The 16,099-nt window shown below is 38.4% G+C and overlaps 2 long non-coding RNA genes across 2 annotated transcripts; one reads left to right on the top strand and one right to left on the bottom strand.

Annotated features, from left to right (window-relative positions):
* Positions 1-4,512: 4,512 nt before the first annotated feature.
* LOC142174779 (uncharacterized) lies at positions 4,513-5,170 on the bottom strand. Its single transcript, XR_012703833.1, has 2 exons — positions 5,032-5,170; positions 4,513-4,942 (listed from the first exon to the last, which is right to left on the bottom strand). It is a non-coding gene; the product is annotated as an uncharacterized LOC142174779 (long non-coding RNA).
* Positions 5,171-6,157: 987 nt separating this feature from the next.
* Positions 6,158-7,248, top strand: LOC107763570 (uncharacterized). Its single transcript, XR_001643066.2, has 2 exons — positions 6,158-6,246; positions 6,731-7,248. It is a non-coding gene; the product is annotated as an uncharacterized LOC107763570 (long non-coding RNA).
* The last annotated feature ends 8,851 nt before the right edge of the window (positions 7,249-16,099 follow it).

A 16,099-nucleotide genomic window follows, 5' to 3' on the forward strand; every position in this document is an offset into this window, starting at 1 on the left:
AGAAGAAATTTCAGTTCATTATGTACATCAGTTTGAACTCGAATAATATAACAGTTTCTCTCTATACTTGTCTTTACTTTACAGTCTTTATTTTATAACAACAACATATTTAAAATTGCGAAATTCCAAAATCATTTCTTTCTTTTTCCTTAACTTAGTGCGCAATCAAACTAGGCAGATGAGTTGATTGTGTCGACCCGTGGCTATGACATCGGCGCATAAGACTATGCTATACCAATATATCATTATCCTATAATCCTTCCAAGATAATCATTATTTATTCGTTATTTCCTCCATTTAATTTTATTTGACATTATTTTCTTGTTGGTATATTTAAAAAGAACGAAATAGTTTGTATTATTTTAACGAGAAATTTTTATATTTATACAAATATTATGACATATTTAAAATCATAACAAGCTTCAAGCGTTTAATAGTTACACAAATATTATAACATATTTAATACTATAAATTTTAAAAGTATTCTTTTTTCCTTTTAAAATTTCTTAACAAATCCAATTATTACAACCAAAGTAAAACAATCAATCTTGCTAAGTGTCTCCGCACTACACAGTACAACCTTTACTACAGAGGCGGATTCAAGATTTAAACTTTATGGCTTTAATTTTTAAGTTTTTTAGTATTGAATCTAGTATATTCTTGAGATTATGGATTTATATATTTTTACACATAAATTTATGTTCCGCATCGAAAATTATGAATTCAATTGAATCCGTCACCTACGTGCTACATATGCCCCAGTCCATTAAAATAAAACTTATGATCAAAGAAAATCCGCCAAAATTATGTATTTTATGACTATCCCTGTGTAAGTGCTAAAGCTCTTCCAATATATGTGGCCCTTCACTAGTGCGTTCGATAATTAGAGTGAGTCATAGAGCGGAAGAGGATATGTATTTGCGGATCCTCGAGGGCCCGCTAGAAACCCGTGTTTTAGTCATAGTTTACACTCTAATTACTATATTTTATTTGTGTTTGAGTTTATATGATAGTGAATTGTACTTTATTATGTATTTTATGCCTTGCAAGAAGTGATTCCGAGTTAAAAAGATAATCGGGAGCTAAATTGAACAAGTTGGAGCTTTGAAGTCTGAGTAAAAGCCCATAAAAAATTTAACAGGGATCGCTCGGGGGTCGGGAGCCAAGTCTGGATGTCAAAAAGTAAAGAAAACGAAATACTCTATAAAAAGCCTACTGTTGTGTCGCATGGGGCGGTGCGACAATGTAATATACTGCCACCTGTCAGAAACTGCTCTATGAACATCCCCACTAGTGCACCGCATGGTGCGGCGCTAGGCGAGACGCGCGTATACAAAATTCTCAGATTATTTTTCCTGTTTCAGCTTGGAAAGGGTAGTTTCATATATCCGGACCCGTTCCTGCACGTTATAAATACACCAAAAATATGATTTTTGGAGGACTTTTGACTGGGGAAGCTTATGAAGAGCATTGGAGGCTACAAGACACATGATTTCATCATCTTTCCATCAATTCAATACGGGAGTTTGGATTGTAACGTTAGATTGAAGCTTTCTTATTCTTTAACTCTTTTTGTGATGGCTTTCTCCATATCTCTATGGAGTAGTTTATCTTAGAGTTTGAAATAATTTGGTGACTTGGTTATTACTTATGGATTTGACCACTGTTTAATTGCTTGAATTTATTGGAGGAACTTTAATATAGTTGTGATTTTATTCTTTATAGTGTTTAATCGGAAGAGGAACATCTTATTAAATATTATTACAGCGTATGCCTTAGTTTATTTTGGTGATTCTTTGAAGTAATCCAGAGAGCTTTTTGAGTTACCGTTTAAATTAAGATTGAGACATATTCTCGAGAAGTTTCTCTTAGATCATTCCTATCAATAGATTCTTAAGTTTCACCGCACTTCACATTAGTTTATTTGAAAGATTTAGATTTAATCGAGAGAGGAGTCTGAATCGGAAGTATAAGCTAATCAAATTCTTGAATTCGTGAGAATCAATAGAACCTCAAAAGTGAAATATAACAGTATCATATATAGAATAATAATCTTGCACCTATCGTGTCAAAACCCTTATTTCTCACATTGATAAGAAACCAGCTCTGCTAATCTCTATGTCTTTGCCGTCAATTGCCAATTGCTTTACTTTAGTAGTTAATCGTAGTTCGTAGTCATTCCAATCAAGTTTTGATCATCCTGAATAGCAGTTAAACCAGGAATTACTAGAGCATTGTTTAAATCCAATCCTTGTGGAGACAACAATCATACTATACTATCTTTGGCTAGCGAGCATCGATTTGTATTGTGTTTTGCGCTCGTCAGCCCGAGCTTCCTGTCTTAGCCAATCTCCTTCTGGATCAAGGTTAGACATGATCCAGAAAATATCGATCTTGATCTTGAATAGGAGCCCGTTTGGATTGGCTTAAAAAGGTGGTTTTTTCTGAGAAATAACTTTTAAGCCAAAAAGCAATAAGTTGGGGTTGCCCAACTTATTGCTTTTGGCTTATTTTAAACACTTTTAACTTTATCAAACACTGAAAAATCTAAAAAGAGCTTAAAAGCTGATTTGGCCAGCTTAAAAGCCAATCCAAACACCCTCTAGGTCTTGAACAGAGGGTTGTCTCACATAGTAAAGATGAGAATTGAGCTACTTAAGATTCCAAATAAAATAAGGAAGATTATCATTAGTTTAGTTATTCTAAATATAAAACACCATTATATTAGCGTCCAAAAACCATCTTGACTGATCGATCGATAAAAGGAGTTCGGACCTTGCAGACCTTGCATAATATAATTTTTTGACGAAGGCAGTTCGGTCCTTGTCCGCCGAATCCTTAGTTTATAGGATTTGGTGAGCAATATTTAGGATAATTCTTCTAATTTGATGGATCATGTTATGTTATGTTATGCAGTTCAATGATCTTGGTCCTCAAACACTCTAGTGATGGCTCTGCGACCTATCTTCAGAAGTTCAGATGATTGAGCTGATTCTAATCCCAGATCTTACCAATGGGAAATCTTATGGCAAATGTTGCACAACTCATTCGTTTTGCCAGAGTTTTCCAGGTTCAGTTTGTACGCAATATATCGATTGCACTATAGTAATTAGTAAGCAAAAGGATAATAAGATCTAACATCAGATGCTTGGTCCTGGAAATGACCAATTTGAATCTCTCACACGAAATAGTCTACGACTAATTCCATAAGGTATCTATTACGTTCCATCAACATATGTATCGAATATCTGTCCATCAAAGTTTGAATAGATGAGAATAAATCACCTAATATTGTTGCTTCCACTAATATTCTGCAAAAGTAACTATATAATGATGATAGCGCTTATTGGCGAAGAGTACTTCTTGGTTCACTTATCAAGCTCATATTTGACCTTAGTAAAGATTGTAGGTTTGAGTAGGGGTGATATAGGTCGGGTTGGTTCGGATTTTGCAATTATCAAACCAAACCAATTGTGTAGGGTTATTAAATTTAAAGACCAAACCAAACAAATATAACTCGGGTTTTTCAATCTCGATTTTTTCGGGTTCTCGGGTTATTCAAGTTTTTTTCCGGGTAAAATCTTTGTAGCACAAAATATATAATTTGTGCTCAAAATATTTCGTTAATCCTAGTAAGATACAACTATATAAGGTATTTTCCAAGAAAATAATACAAAATATGAGATGTGTCATGGAATTATTCTAAAATATTCAACAATAGAAATAATAAAATTATGTAATATAAATATTGCCAATTAAAAAGCCATAATAAAAATAAACATAATCTAAAAGTACTAAGTCATGCTAAAATAAGTAGATTAATAAGGGAGTATTAATTACATGACTAAACGCTAAAGAAAAAATAAAAATAGGTTATGCATTTTTATCTAAATTATTGCAAAACAAAAAATAGATATTCAATATATTGTGGTTCATAGTATTGAATTGAATGTCTTTTGTTAGCATTAATATTGATTTGATTTTGGTTTGAGATTTTGGGCTTTTGTTAGCATTATTTAAGTTACTAATATTAATGATTATAAAACTTATTGGAACATTCAAAAGTTCTAAATCTAACCTTGAAATAATATCTTAAAAAGATAAAATTATAAAAAAAATTAAGAAAAATTTATAAATTACATCACAATAAGTATATTTATATATTAAATATATCTAAAATTTCTATATATGTAATGTCGGTTTGGTTTGGTTTCGGTTTGACTTTCTTTAGTTAAAACAAAACCAAACCAATTTATAGTGGGTTGTTTTTCCAACACCACCAAATCAAACCAAAGCATAGTCAAGTTTTTTTCTCGGTTTGACTCGAATTATCGGGTTAGTGCGATTTGTCGGTTTCCTTTGTACACCCCTAAGTTTGAGGTTGGACCTAGATATTCTTCTTTTAAACATCTTTGAATGAGCATTTTTGTAAAATTTGAGGCTAAGTGGAATCATACCTATAACTCCATTTGCAAATAATATTCAACCAAATCATTGTGCAAAGGCTCTCAATTACTTGTTGGAAAATGATATTAAATAATACTTATTATTTTTTTTTTTATATAAATACGACCTCACTTACAAAAAGTTGTACGGCTTATCCCTGCGTACTTTATATCTTACAAGTGACACAAAGGTCAAAAGGAGAAGGAGCTGGAAATTAGAGTAAAAATGCAATAATAGTTAAAAACTTTTATAACATATGAGATTCAAATCGGTCAACGTGGAGTCAAGCATCTCTTAAACGGCGATTTAGAACTCTGCCGTCTACAATACCCACAACCTGGCAATTTTCTGCAATCAAAATTAATTTCACAACGGTCCCAACAACGTTGAGTATATGTAAGACTGTTTGGTAGCAGAATCTTTTCAATAACCTCTACTTCAAAAGGTAGGTTTCGCAAAGCCATTGCTCGAGTGTTTGAGGACCAAAACGAATGAACTGCATTATAACGAGTATACATTGTCGTCAGTATAAATAAATTTTTAGATTACTTTACCAAGGGAATAAAAGAAGATGAAGTTACTAACCTGTTAGTACCACAAAGAGAACATAAAAAACGAAATAGAGCTTGTGAGATAGGCACTTCTTAGCCATGTTAACAAGAGTTTGGAGTAGAAGAAGAGCTAATTAATTGTGGGAGTGGATTTTCTTGATTGATGAAAGGACATATATAACGCCTCTTAAAGTTGTAAAAATATAAAAATATATCTATCTAAAAACCTTTTCTATTTACTGCTAGTGTCCTTACAATATAGTATCTTTATTTGTTATTAAAAGTCAATCTTCTTAGGTGCTTCCATAGTAAAACCACCACTAAAATAAAATATAATAAATCAGAGGCGGAATCAAGATTTCAAGTTTATGGGTTCGAGATTTCAATCGTCTTAAGTTACTGTTAAGTTACTGCATTTTAAATTAATAATGTATATATATCTTTGAATTTTTAAGACAAATACAATATTCGAACCAAAGTTACTGGATTCGGCTGAACCCGCTCTCCGCACTCTAGCTCCGCACCTGTAATTGATCAAAGAAAAGCCTCCACTCAAATAAAATATAATCAATCATAGGTGGAAATCAAAATTTCAAGCTTATAGGCTCGAGATTTTTATCGGCTTAAGTTACTAGACTTTAAATTAATAATTTATACATATTTAATGTATTTTTCAAATAAATACAATATTTAAAGTAAAAATTGAGTTTAACTGAATCCGCACTCGACATTGTAGCTCTCCTCGTGTGATAGATCAAAGAAAAGCCGCCGTTAAAATATGTATTTTAATGTATTTTATGACTTTCTCTACAGAAGTGCCTAAAGCACTTTCAATTCTTTGACTATAGGCGGTCTTTCACTTGAGCAACTAGTGCATTTTATATAAATAAAATATTGTGTGCTACAATAATGAATAATCTTGTATCAAACAACTAATTCTTTATAATAAAAACTATTCATCCTTGGCTGCTTTATATATTTTAGCCGCCGGAGAGAGAATGCACATGGGACACTAGCAATGGATAATATAGGTTTTAAGATATATATTTTCATATATTTAAGAAATTTTTAAAAACCTATATATATATATATATATATATATATATATATATATATATATGTAATCTTTTAGTATCTATTTGTAATTTTTTATTTGTGGATCTCTTCTCGCAATCAGCTACTCCAAACTCTGTTAAAATGGCTCACAAGTTCGCTTTCTTTTATTGTGTTCTCCTTGTGGCACTAACTGGTGAGTAACTTCATCATCCCTTAGTCACTTATATATATATATATATATATATATCTTTAGATAAATAGCCAGCTGAATTTATTGTTTACTTTTTGTTAATTATTATACATAAATTATATTTTGACTATAAACTTATATTATTATACACATATTATATAAATTATATTTATATTAAATTTTCGTTGGTTATTTTTAGTAATCTGTTAGAGAGGTGGACCCGATTTTAAACTCTATAATTTTTAAGGTTTTTAGCATTAAATTCATTAAATCTTTTATGTTATGGACTTTTATCTATTATATTTTATAATTTTAGTGACTTTTTACACAAATATATACTCTGAATCGCAAGTACTGAGTTGATCAGATGAACTCGCTATCCTAACACTAGATCCGCCCCTTGTAGGTTATATAGCTATTTAGGTTAATTCTTTGTATAATTATGTATCTCTACTTATATTAATTTGATTGATTATATATTATGCAGTTCATTCAAACACTGGGGCGATGGCGGTGCGAGACTTACCTTTAGAAGAAAAGGTGATTGAGCAAATTCTAGTACCAGATCTTACTAATAAAAAAGGATGTTACAACCTCTGCAAATCTGATGCAAATTGCAATAACAGAGGTTCAGAGTGTAGGCAATGTCGAACGGCACATAATCATTATGATATTACAATGAGATGCTATCCCAGGATTTGAATCTCATATGATAAAAATGATTTTACACAAATAATCGGTCGAATTCATAAATACAATTTTTGTGGTCTTTTTATTTTTACTTGCTCCGTTTTAAGCTTTGTGTCATGTGTAAGGTAAAGAATACAAGTGACTATCTATTGTTCTGGAATCTGAATAAATATGTGCTGGATATGATAAACTCCAAAAGATGCAAATAGTCTAAGGTGTTACTATTACGAAAAATATGTGTTTTCGTATGAGTATGTTGTATTTTTATTTTATTTATTATTTCTTGTTGAATGAATTCCGTTCTTTTACTCCAAATATATACCTTGTTTCAAATTAAAGGAGTCCCAAACCTGCCTTTAATAATAACCAACTACAACAATTTCTTTATAAGATATTTAGTGTGACACTCCGTTAATTTTCGTGATTCATTTTAGAACTATGATAGTCCATTGTTAGATTTAGTCATGTGAAATTATTGGAGTGTCACGACCAAACTAAATCCGTCGTGATAGCGCCTATCGTGGAACTAGGCCAGTCTCAACTCAACGAAAAATCAACCACAACACTAAACTTTAGAACATTTGCGGAAGAGTACGTTTATCATTTAAGAAAATAAACTGTTCATAACATAAGCAAAATTCATAACACGATTCAACCAGAACAAAACCAGGGTGTCACGGAGTACATGAGCGTCTAGAGAAAAAAAACATAGTCTACTACAATGTTTACTTAATACAATTGAAACACAACTAGAATAGAGAACGAGGGTCAGGATTCTGCGAACTCCATGCAGATACCTCAACAATCTCCCAAGCCTGGCACCTCTATCAATGACTGCCACTGGGACCGAAAGCACTTGGATATGCACACAAGGTACAGGAGGTAACGTGAATACACCAACTCAGTAAGTAACAAGTCCAACCTATAGACTGATAGGTAGTGACGAACGTAACCTCAACAAAAAATAGAAATAGGTTGTGCGGTAAAGTAGGCATGCTATTCTTTCAGGAATACAACTCAACAGTCAAATAAATACAGATCTGAACAATGTAAAATATAAAGCTCAGCTAACTCTACTTGCCAATGCACAGAATGTATGAAATGCAACATGTGCTCCCACTCTCAAGTGCTCAACCATTCGGTACTGCATATGACCATCCGGCCCAGGGAAATCCATCTCGAAACATATACAATGCTGACTGCAAGTCATCCAGTACCGAGGAAACAAGGGTAATCCAACCCTGAGAAGAAATCCATCTCCAGGTATATATAGATATACACACTCAACCACTCGGTACCGCATATGGCCATTCGGCCCAGGGAAATCCATCCCGGAACATACTCATCACTGACTATAAGTCACCCGGTACCAAGAAAAAAGGGAAATTCATCCCTGTGAAGAAATCCATCTCCATATAACCATATTTCGGACAAATCCATGTCCAGGGAAATCTAACCCTCAATAATATCATTCGCACCCATTGTGGATGTGCAGACTCCGGAGGGGATCCTATGTCTCAAGCACTATAACGAGCCAATGAAGGCATAATCAATAATCTGCTGCGGCGTGCAGCCGGACCCGTAATTGTCACTCATAATCAGGCACTCAGCCTCACTCAATCATCACTCTCCAATATCACACATGTGGGCTCACAATGCCATGAAACTAGCCCGAGACAATGATATGAGGTGCCCAATAATAACAAGCGAGACTAAGACATGATATGATATGTATGGATAAGACTGAGTACAGAATATCTAAGAATCTAATGGAATGGCAGCAAAAAACAACCACTTGAGTCTCAACAGTATCGGCGTTAAGCCCTAACAGGATAGCTAGCATGATTTGTAGCACATTTACTTAGTCACATGATAGAAACAATGGTATCAGCAAAAAAGAGTCACTAAGCGGTGCCATGGAATGAACCAGACATAATTTTTACGGTGCACGCCCACACGCCCGTTACTTGGCATGTGCGTCACCTCAATACAATCATATAGCACATAGTTCGGGCATTCGAACCCTCAAAACCAAGTTTGGAAGCGTTACTTACCTGAACCAAGCCAAAATCCTACTCCACGATGCCTTCGCCCCTCAAATCGACCTTCGAGCACTCCGAATCTAGCCATGAACAATTCGATACAATCAACACGAGCTAAAAGAATCAATCCCATAAGAAAATGCTAAGTTTAAGACCTAAAGTAAAAAGGTCAACCCAAAAGACGCGCCCCGGGCCCACGTCTCAAAATTCGACCAAAGTCACAAAATTTGACAATCCACTTGATTATGAGACTAACCATACTAGTTTCACTCAATTTCGACTTCGAATCGGCTTTCAAATCCCAAAAGTTCATTTTATGAAGTTCCACAAATTTTCCCCAAATTCTATCCCAAATTACTAATCAAAAGAATAAATCAATGATATATTTATGATTATTAGCCAAAACAGTGTTAGAATCACTTACCCCAATGATTTCCTTGAAAAACTCCCAAAACTTTTCCTCAAACCGAGCTCCCAAAGTCCAAAATGTGAAATAAAAACCCTAGAACCTCATTTATATAGCTCTCTGAACTTCCATCCCGCGGTCCGCATTTTCCTCACCACGGCCGCGTAACCCTTACCGCGGTCCGCGTAATTCCCTCGCGGTCACGGACATTAAGCCTCGCCTGCCGCGGTCCACGTAAAATCTATCGCGGCCGCCAACCTGACTTCCTCTCTTCACCGCGGTCCGCGAACACCTACCGCGGACGCGTTCTTCCACCGCGGTCCGTGAACTTCCTACCGCGACCGCACTTCCAATGATCCAAGACTTGAAACATTCAGAACACTAGATATCAGATATTTTCCAACTCCCAAAGCCAAATAGTGATTCGATAACCACCTAAAACTCACGCGAGGCCCTCGGGACCTCAATCGATTATACTAACACATCCCATAACATCACTCAAACTTAGTCGAACCCCCGAACTACTCAAAACAACGACAACACACCAACTCACACTCGAATTCAAGCCTAAGGACTTCTAAGTCTCCAAATTCCACAAACGATGTTGAAACCTACCAAATCACCTCCGAATGACCTAAAATATTGCCCATAAGTCAAAAATAACACTACGAAGCTACTCCAACTCTCGAAATTCCATTCCGAGATCGTTTACACATAAGTCAATATCCGATTGACTTTTCCCAACTTAAGCTTCTAAATAGGAGGCTAAGTGCCTTATTCCACTCCAGAATCACTCCGGGCCCAAATCAACCAACATGATATGATAAAACACAGCTGAAGAACACAGAAGAAAACAAAAACGGGGAAAACAGAGCTGTAACTCATGAAACGACCAACCGGGTCATTACATCCTCCCCCTCTTAAACAAACGTTCGACCTCGAACGAGTCTAGAAACATACCTGAAGCCTCAAATAGGTGTGGATATTTGCTCCGTATCTCTCGCTCGGTCTACCAATAGCCTCATCCACGGGCCGACCTCTCCACTGCATTTTTACTGAAGCTATATCCTTTGATCTCTACTTGCAAACCTGCCGCTCCAAAATAGCCACTAGATCTATATCATAAGTCAAATCACCGTCTAATTGAACTGTGCTGAAATCCAAAATATGAGATGGATCGCCGATATACTTTCAGAGCATAAAAACATGAAATACCGGATGCACCCCCGACAAGATAGGCGGCAACGAAAGCTCATAAGCCACCTCCCTCATCCTACGAATTACCTCAAAAGGCCCGATGAACCGAGGGTTCAATTTGCCCTTCTTCCCAAATCTCATAACACCCTTTATGAGTGAAACCTTCAATAGAACCCTCTCCCTAACCATATAAGATACATCACGAACCCTTCTGTCAGCATAACTCTTTTGTCTTGACTACACTGTACGAAGCCACTCCTGAATCACTTTCATCTTTTCCAAAGCGTCCTGCACTAAGTCTATACCCAAAAGCCTAGCCTCGCCCGACTCAAACCATCCCACTGGAGATCTACACCTCCTCCCATACAAAGCCTCATATGGAGCCATCTGAATACTCGACTGATAATTATATTGTAAGCAAACTCCGTGAGCGGTAAAAACGGGTCCCATGAACCTCCAAAATCAATGACACAAGCATGTAACATGTCCTCCAAAATCTGAATAGTACGCTTGGACTGCTCGTCTCTCTGAGGGTGAAAAGTTGTGCTCAACTCCACCTGAGTACCCAACGCTCGCTGCACGGCCCTCCAAAACTGCGAAGAAAGTTGAGTACCTCTATCTAAAATGATGTACACTGGAACACCATGCATGCGAACAATCTCTCAGATATAAATCTTAGCCAACCGCTCTAAAGAATAAGTAGTACACACAAGAATGAAGTGCGCGAACTTGGTCAGCCAATCCACAATCACCCAAATAACATCGAACTTCTTCAAAGTCCGTGGGATTCCAACTATAAAATCCATGGTGATTCGCTCTCACTTCCACTATGGAATCTCTATCTGCTGAAGCCCCGCCCTCTGATGTTCATATTTCACCTGCTGATAATTGAGACACTGTGCTACAAACCCAACTATATCCTTCTTCATCCTCCTCCACTAGTAGTGCTGCTTCAAATCCTGATACATCTTTGTGGCACCCGGATGAATAAAATACCAGGAGTTGTGAGCCTCCTCTAGAACCAATTCCCGAAGTCCATCTACATTGGACACACATATCTGGCCTTGCATCCTCAATACCTATCATCCCCAATAGTCACACCTTTGGTATCATCATGCAGAACCTTGTCCTTGAGGACTAACAAATAAGGATCATCATACTTGCGCTCTCTAATGCGATCAAACAATGAAGACCGAGAAAACACACAAGCTAGGATCCGACTGGGATCTGAAATATCCAACCTCACCAACTGATTGGCCAAGGCCTGAACATCAACTGCAAGAGGTCTCTTACCAACAAGAATGAATGCAAGACTGCCCATACTCACTGCCTTCCTACTCATGGCATCGGCCACCACATTGGCATTCCCCGGATGGTACAAAATAGTAATATCATAGTCCTTTAGCAGCTCCAACCATCTCCGCGGCCTCAAATTGGGATCCTTCTGTTTGAACAAGTGCTGGAGGCTACGATGATCAGTAAACACCTCACAAGATACACCATGAGATAATTCCTCCAAATCTTCAACGCATGAACAATGGCAGCCAACTCCAAATCATGGACAGGGTAGTTCTTCTCATGGGGCTTCAGCTGATGAGAAGCATAATCAATCACTCTACCCCTCTTACATCAACATATACCCAATGCCAACTCTAGAAGCATCACAATATACTGCATAAACCTGAAGCTGACGGCATAACTAACACTGGAGTTGTGATCAAGGCGGTTTTGAGCTTTTGAAAGCTCGTCTCACACTCATCCGACGACCTAAAAGGAGAACCCTTTTGGGTCAATTTGGTCAAGGGTGATACAACAGATGAAAATCCCTAAACACACTGACGGTAATAACCCGCCAAACCAAGAAAGCTACGAATCTCTATGGTTGAGGACGGTCTGGGCCAACTCTGGACTGCCTCTATCTTCTTCGAATCGACCTAAATACCCTCACTGGACACCACGTGCCCCAAGAACGCCACTGAACTGAGCCAAAACTCATACTTGGAGAACTTTGCATAAAGTTTCTCCTCTCTCAACTGTTTTAATACAACTCTCAAATGCTCAGCTTGCTCCTCCTGACTACGCAAGTATACCAGAATATCATCAATGAATACAATAACAAATGAGTCGAGATAAGGCTGAAACATGCTATTTATCAAATGCATGAACGCTGCTGGGGCATTGGTCAGCCCAAAAGACATAACAAGGAACTCATAATGATCGTATCGAGTCCTAAAAGATGTCTTAAGAATATCCGAGTCCCTGATCTTCAACTGGTAATATCCTGACCTGAGATCAATCTTGGAGAACACCCTCGCTCCCTGAAGCTGGTCAAATAAATCATCAATACGAGGTAAAGGATAATTGTTCTTGATTGTGACTTTGTTTAACTGCCCATAGTCAATGCACATTCTTATAGTGTCATCCTTCTTCTTCACAAATAGAACAAGCGCACCCCAAGGCGACACACTAGGCCGAATAAACCCCTTATCAAGGAGTTCCTGAAGCTACTCCTTCAATTCCTTTAACTCTTCGGTGCCATACGATACGGTAGAAAAGAAATGGGCTGCGTGCCTGACGCCAAATCAATACGAAAATTAATATTCCTGTCCGACGGCAGGCTCGACAGGTCTTTAGGAAATACATCTGGGGAATCTCTCACCACCGGAACCGAATCAATACTGGAAGTCTCTGTACTGACATCCCTCACAAAGGCCAAATAAGAAAGACATCCCCTCTCAACCATTCGCTGGGCCTTCAAGTATGAAATCACTTTACTAGAAACATAATCTGACGAACCTCGCCACTCAACCCGTGGCACTCCCAGCGTAGCCAACGTCACTGTCTTAGTGTGACAGTACAGAATAGCATAGCACGGAGACAACCAATCCACACCCAATATCACATCAAAATCCACCATACTAAGCAACAAAAGGTCTACTTAGGTCTCCTAACCCCCAATAGTCACCACACAAGACCGATATTCGCGGTTCACCATAATAGTATTGCCCATAGAAGTGGATACACGAACAGATGAAGTAAGAGACTCGTAGGGCGTATCCAGATAATAAGAAAATACGATGAAACATATGAAAAATGGAACCAGGATCAAATAATATAGAGGCATCCCTATGGAAAACTGAGAGAATACCTGTGATCACAGCATCTGAAGCAATAGCATTGGGTTTGGTAGGGAGTGCATAGAAATGGGCCTGACAACCAGCTGATCAGCCTCCCTCTCTAGGGCAGCCCCTAACTGACTGACCTCCATCCCGAGCTGACTAGGCGGGTGGGGAAGTAACTAGTCCTGAAGCCGAATGTTGACTCCTCTGATGGGATGAACCTCCCATAAGGTCGGGACAAAACCTCTTGATATGACCCAAGTCTCCACACTCAAAGCAACCTCTACCAGCCACTGGCTATGGTGACTGAAGGGAGCCCCGAGCACCAGGATATCCACTAGAAGAACTATGCATAGATGAGCCCTGAACTGATGGTGCATGAGTCGAACTATAAGCTGGACAGGCACTAAGAGATAAGTGGCCCTGATGTGAACTGTGAGTACCCTGGCCAGATGATCCACTATAGTGACCTGAATGAGCTAACTGAGCATGTCTGAATGGACGACCTCTGCCATGTTGGAACTGACCTCCAGAAGGAACACCACCAAAACTACCATATCCATGAGGCCTCTTGGCCTCTCTCTCAACTCGCTCCTGGCGATGAATTGACTCTATCTCTCTGGCAATGTCAACTACCTCCTCAAAAGAAGCACCAGATACCCTCTCCCTAGTAAGAAAAATCTGTAGCTGATAAGTGAAGCCATCAACGAACCTCCTGGTCATCTCCATATCCGTGGGAACCAGCTAGATAGCATAATGGGCCAACTCAGAGAACCTCATTTCATACTGCATCACAGTCATATCCTCCTGATGCAACTGCTTGAACTGCCTGCGACTCCTCTCTACGGGACTATGGTACATAATTCTCTAGAAAGAGAATGGAGAACTGATGCCAGGTAAGGAGCACTGCACAAATAAGCCTACGCCTCTCATAAGCCTTCCACCAAGTAAAGGCAGCTCCAGAGAACTGAAAGGTAGTGAACGAGACCCCACTAGTCTCCAGAATACCCGATGTATGAAAAATCCTCTAACACTTGTCCAAGAAACCCTGCCCATCCTCGCCCTCTCTACCACTGAGAGTCGGAGGCTAACGCCTACCAAAACTATCCAATCTACACTGCTCATCATCAGGCATGACTGGAACCGCATAGTCCTGAGCAGGTGCAATCAACTGGGCTGGTGGTGCCCCCGGTGTCTGAAGTCCTTGAACAACCTGCTCGAGTGTACGGGCGGTGGGAGTCTAAATGCCTCCCCCAGCCTGGGAAGTAGCTGCTGTAGTAGAAACAACGACCACCTGAGCAAGACTGGTGAACACAGTCAGAATCTAAGCCAAGGTCTCCTAAAGACCTAGAATAGCCATAGGCACAGTTGGTGCCTGAGCTGGTCCCGCAAGGGAATCTACACCCGGAACCTGATCCAGAACTAGAGCAGTTGGTGGATCTGTTGGTGCTGCCCTAGCTGCAGTGCAACCTGCACCCCTACCTCTGGCACTGCCTCTACCCCGACCTCGACCCCTCGCGACCCCAACTGGTGGTACTGGTGGCTATCCGTTTTGACCGATAGTACGTGTCCTCACCATCTGTGAGAGAATAGAATAATAGAAGTTCTATTCTAGAATCAACATATTTGTATGAAAAGAATTCAAGAATGTGAAGTTTTCCTAAAGGTTCTCAGCTTCTCGAAAATAAGTAAAGACGTCTTCGTACCGATCTGCAAGACTCTACTAAACCTGCTCAAGACTCATGAGACCTATGTAACCTAGGTTCTGATACCAACTTGTCACGGCCCAAACTCAACCAGTCGTGATAATGCCTATCGTGGAACTAGGCCAGCCTCAACTCAACGAAAAACCAACCACAACACTAAACTTTAGAACATTTGCAAAAGAGTGGTTATCATTTAAGAAAATAAACTGTTCATAACATAAGAAAAATTCCTAACACGATTCAACCAGCCCAAAACTAGGGTGTCACAGAGTATATTGATTCCAACTCGACGTTATACTAAGGTAGGAAGAGCGGGTCGTAATAGCTTTTACCCGATATAAGGGTCGGGATCAATTTCCTCAGGGAGCTAATAGTAGAGTTGAATTGTCTGTCTATCCTAGAGATGTGTTTGTACTCCTAATATCACTTCAAACATTTTTGGGTTTTAAAATTATAACTATTTTTGTAAAACTATTGATTAACACTAAATTAAGCTACGAGAATATTGCTAAGTTGTATCTAATGGGAAGATGACCACTAGGGTCGTGACACTACCTAGGTGGCTAATTGACGGGTAGATGTTACTAAGGTTCGATTGACATAATTGGGGCTTATACTATAACCGTTGCACAATTTTACCCACCCTCACACCTCTCGGTAGAGAGAGTGATTTTGCCCAATTGACTCTCTCAAGAC

Source organism: Nicotiana tabacum, chromosome 20 (assembly GCF_000715075.1).
Source record: "Nicotiana tabacum cultivar K326 chromosome 20, ASM71507v2, whole genome shotgun sequence".
Taxonomy (NCBI): Eukaryota; Viridiplantae; Streptophyta; class Magnoliopsida; order Solanales; family Solanaceae; genus Nicotiana; species Nicotiana tabacum.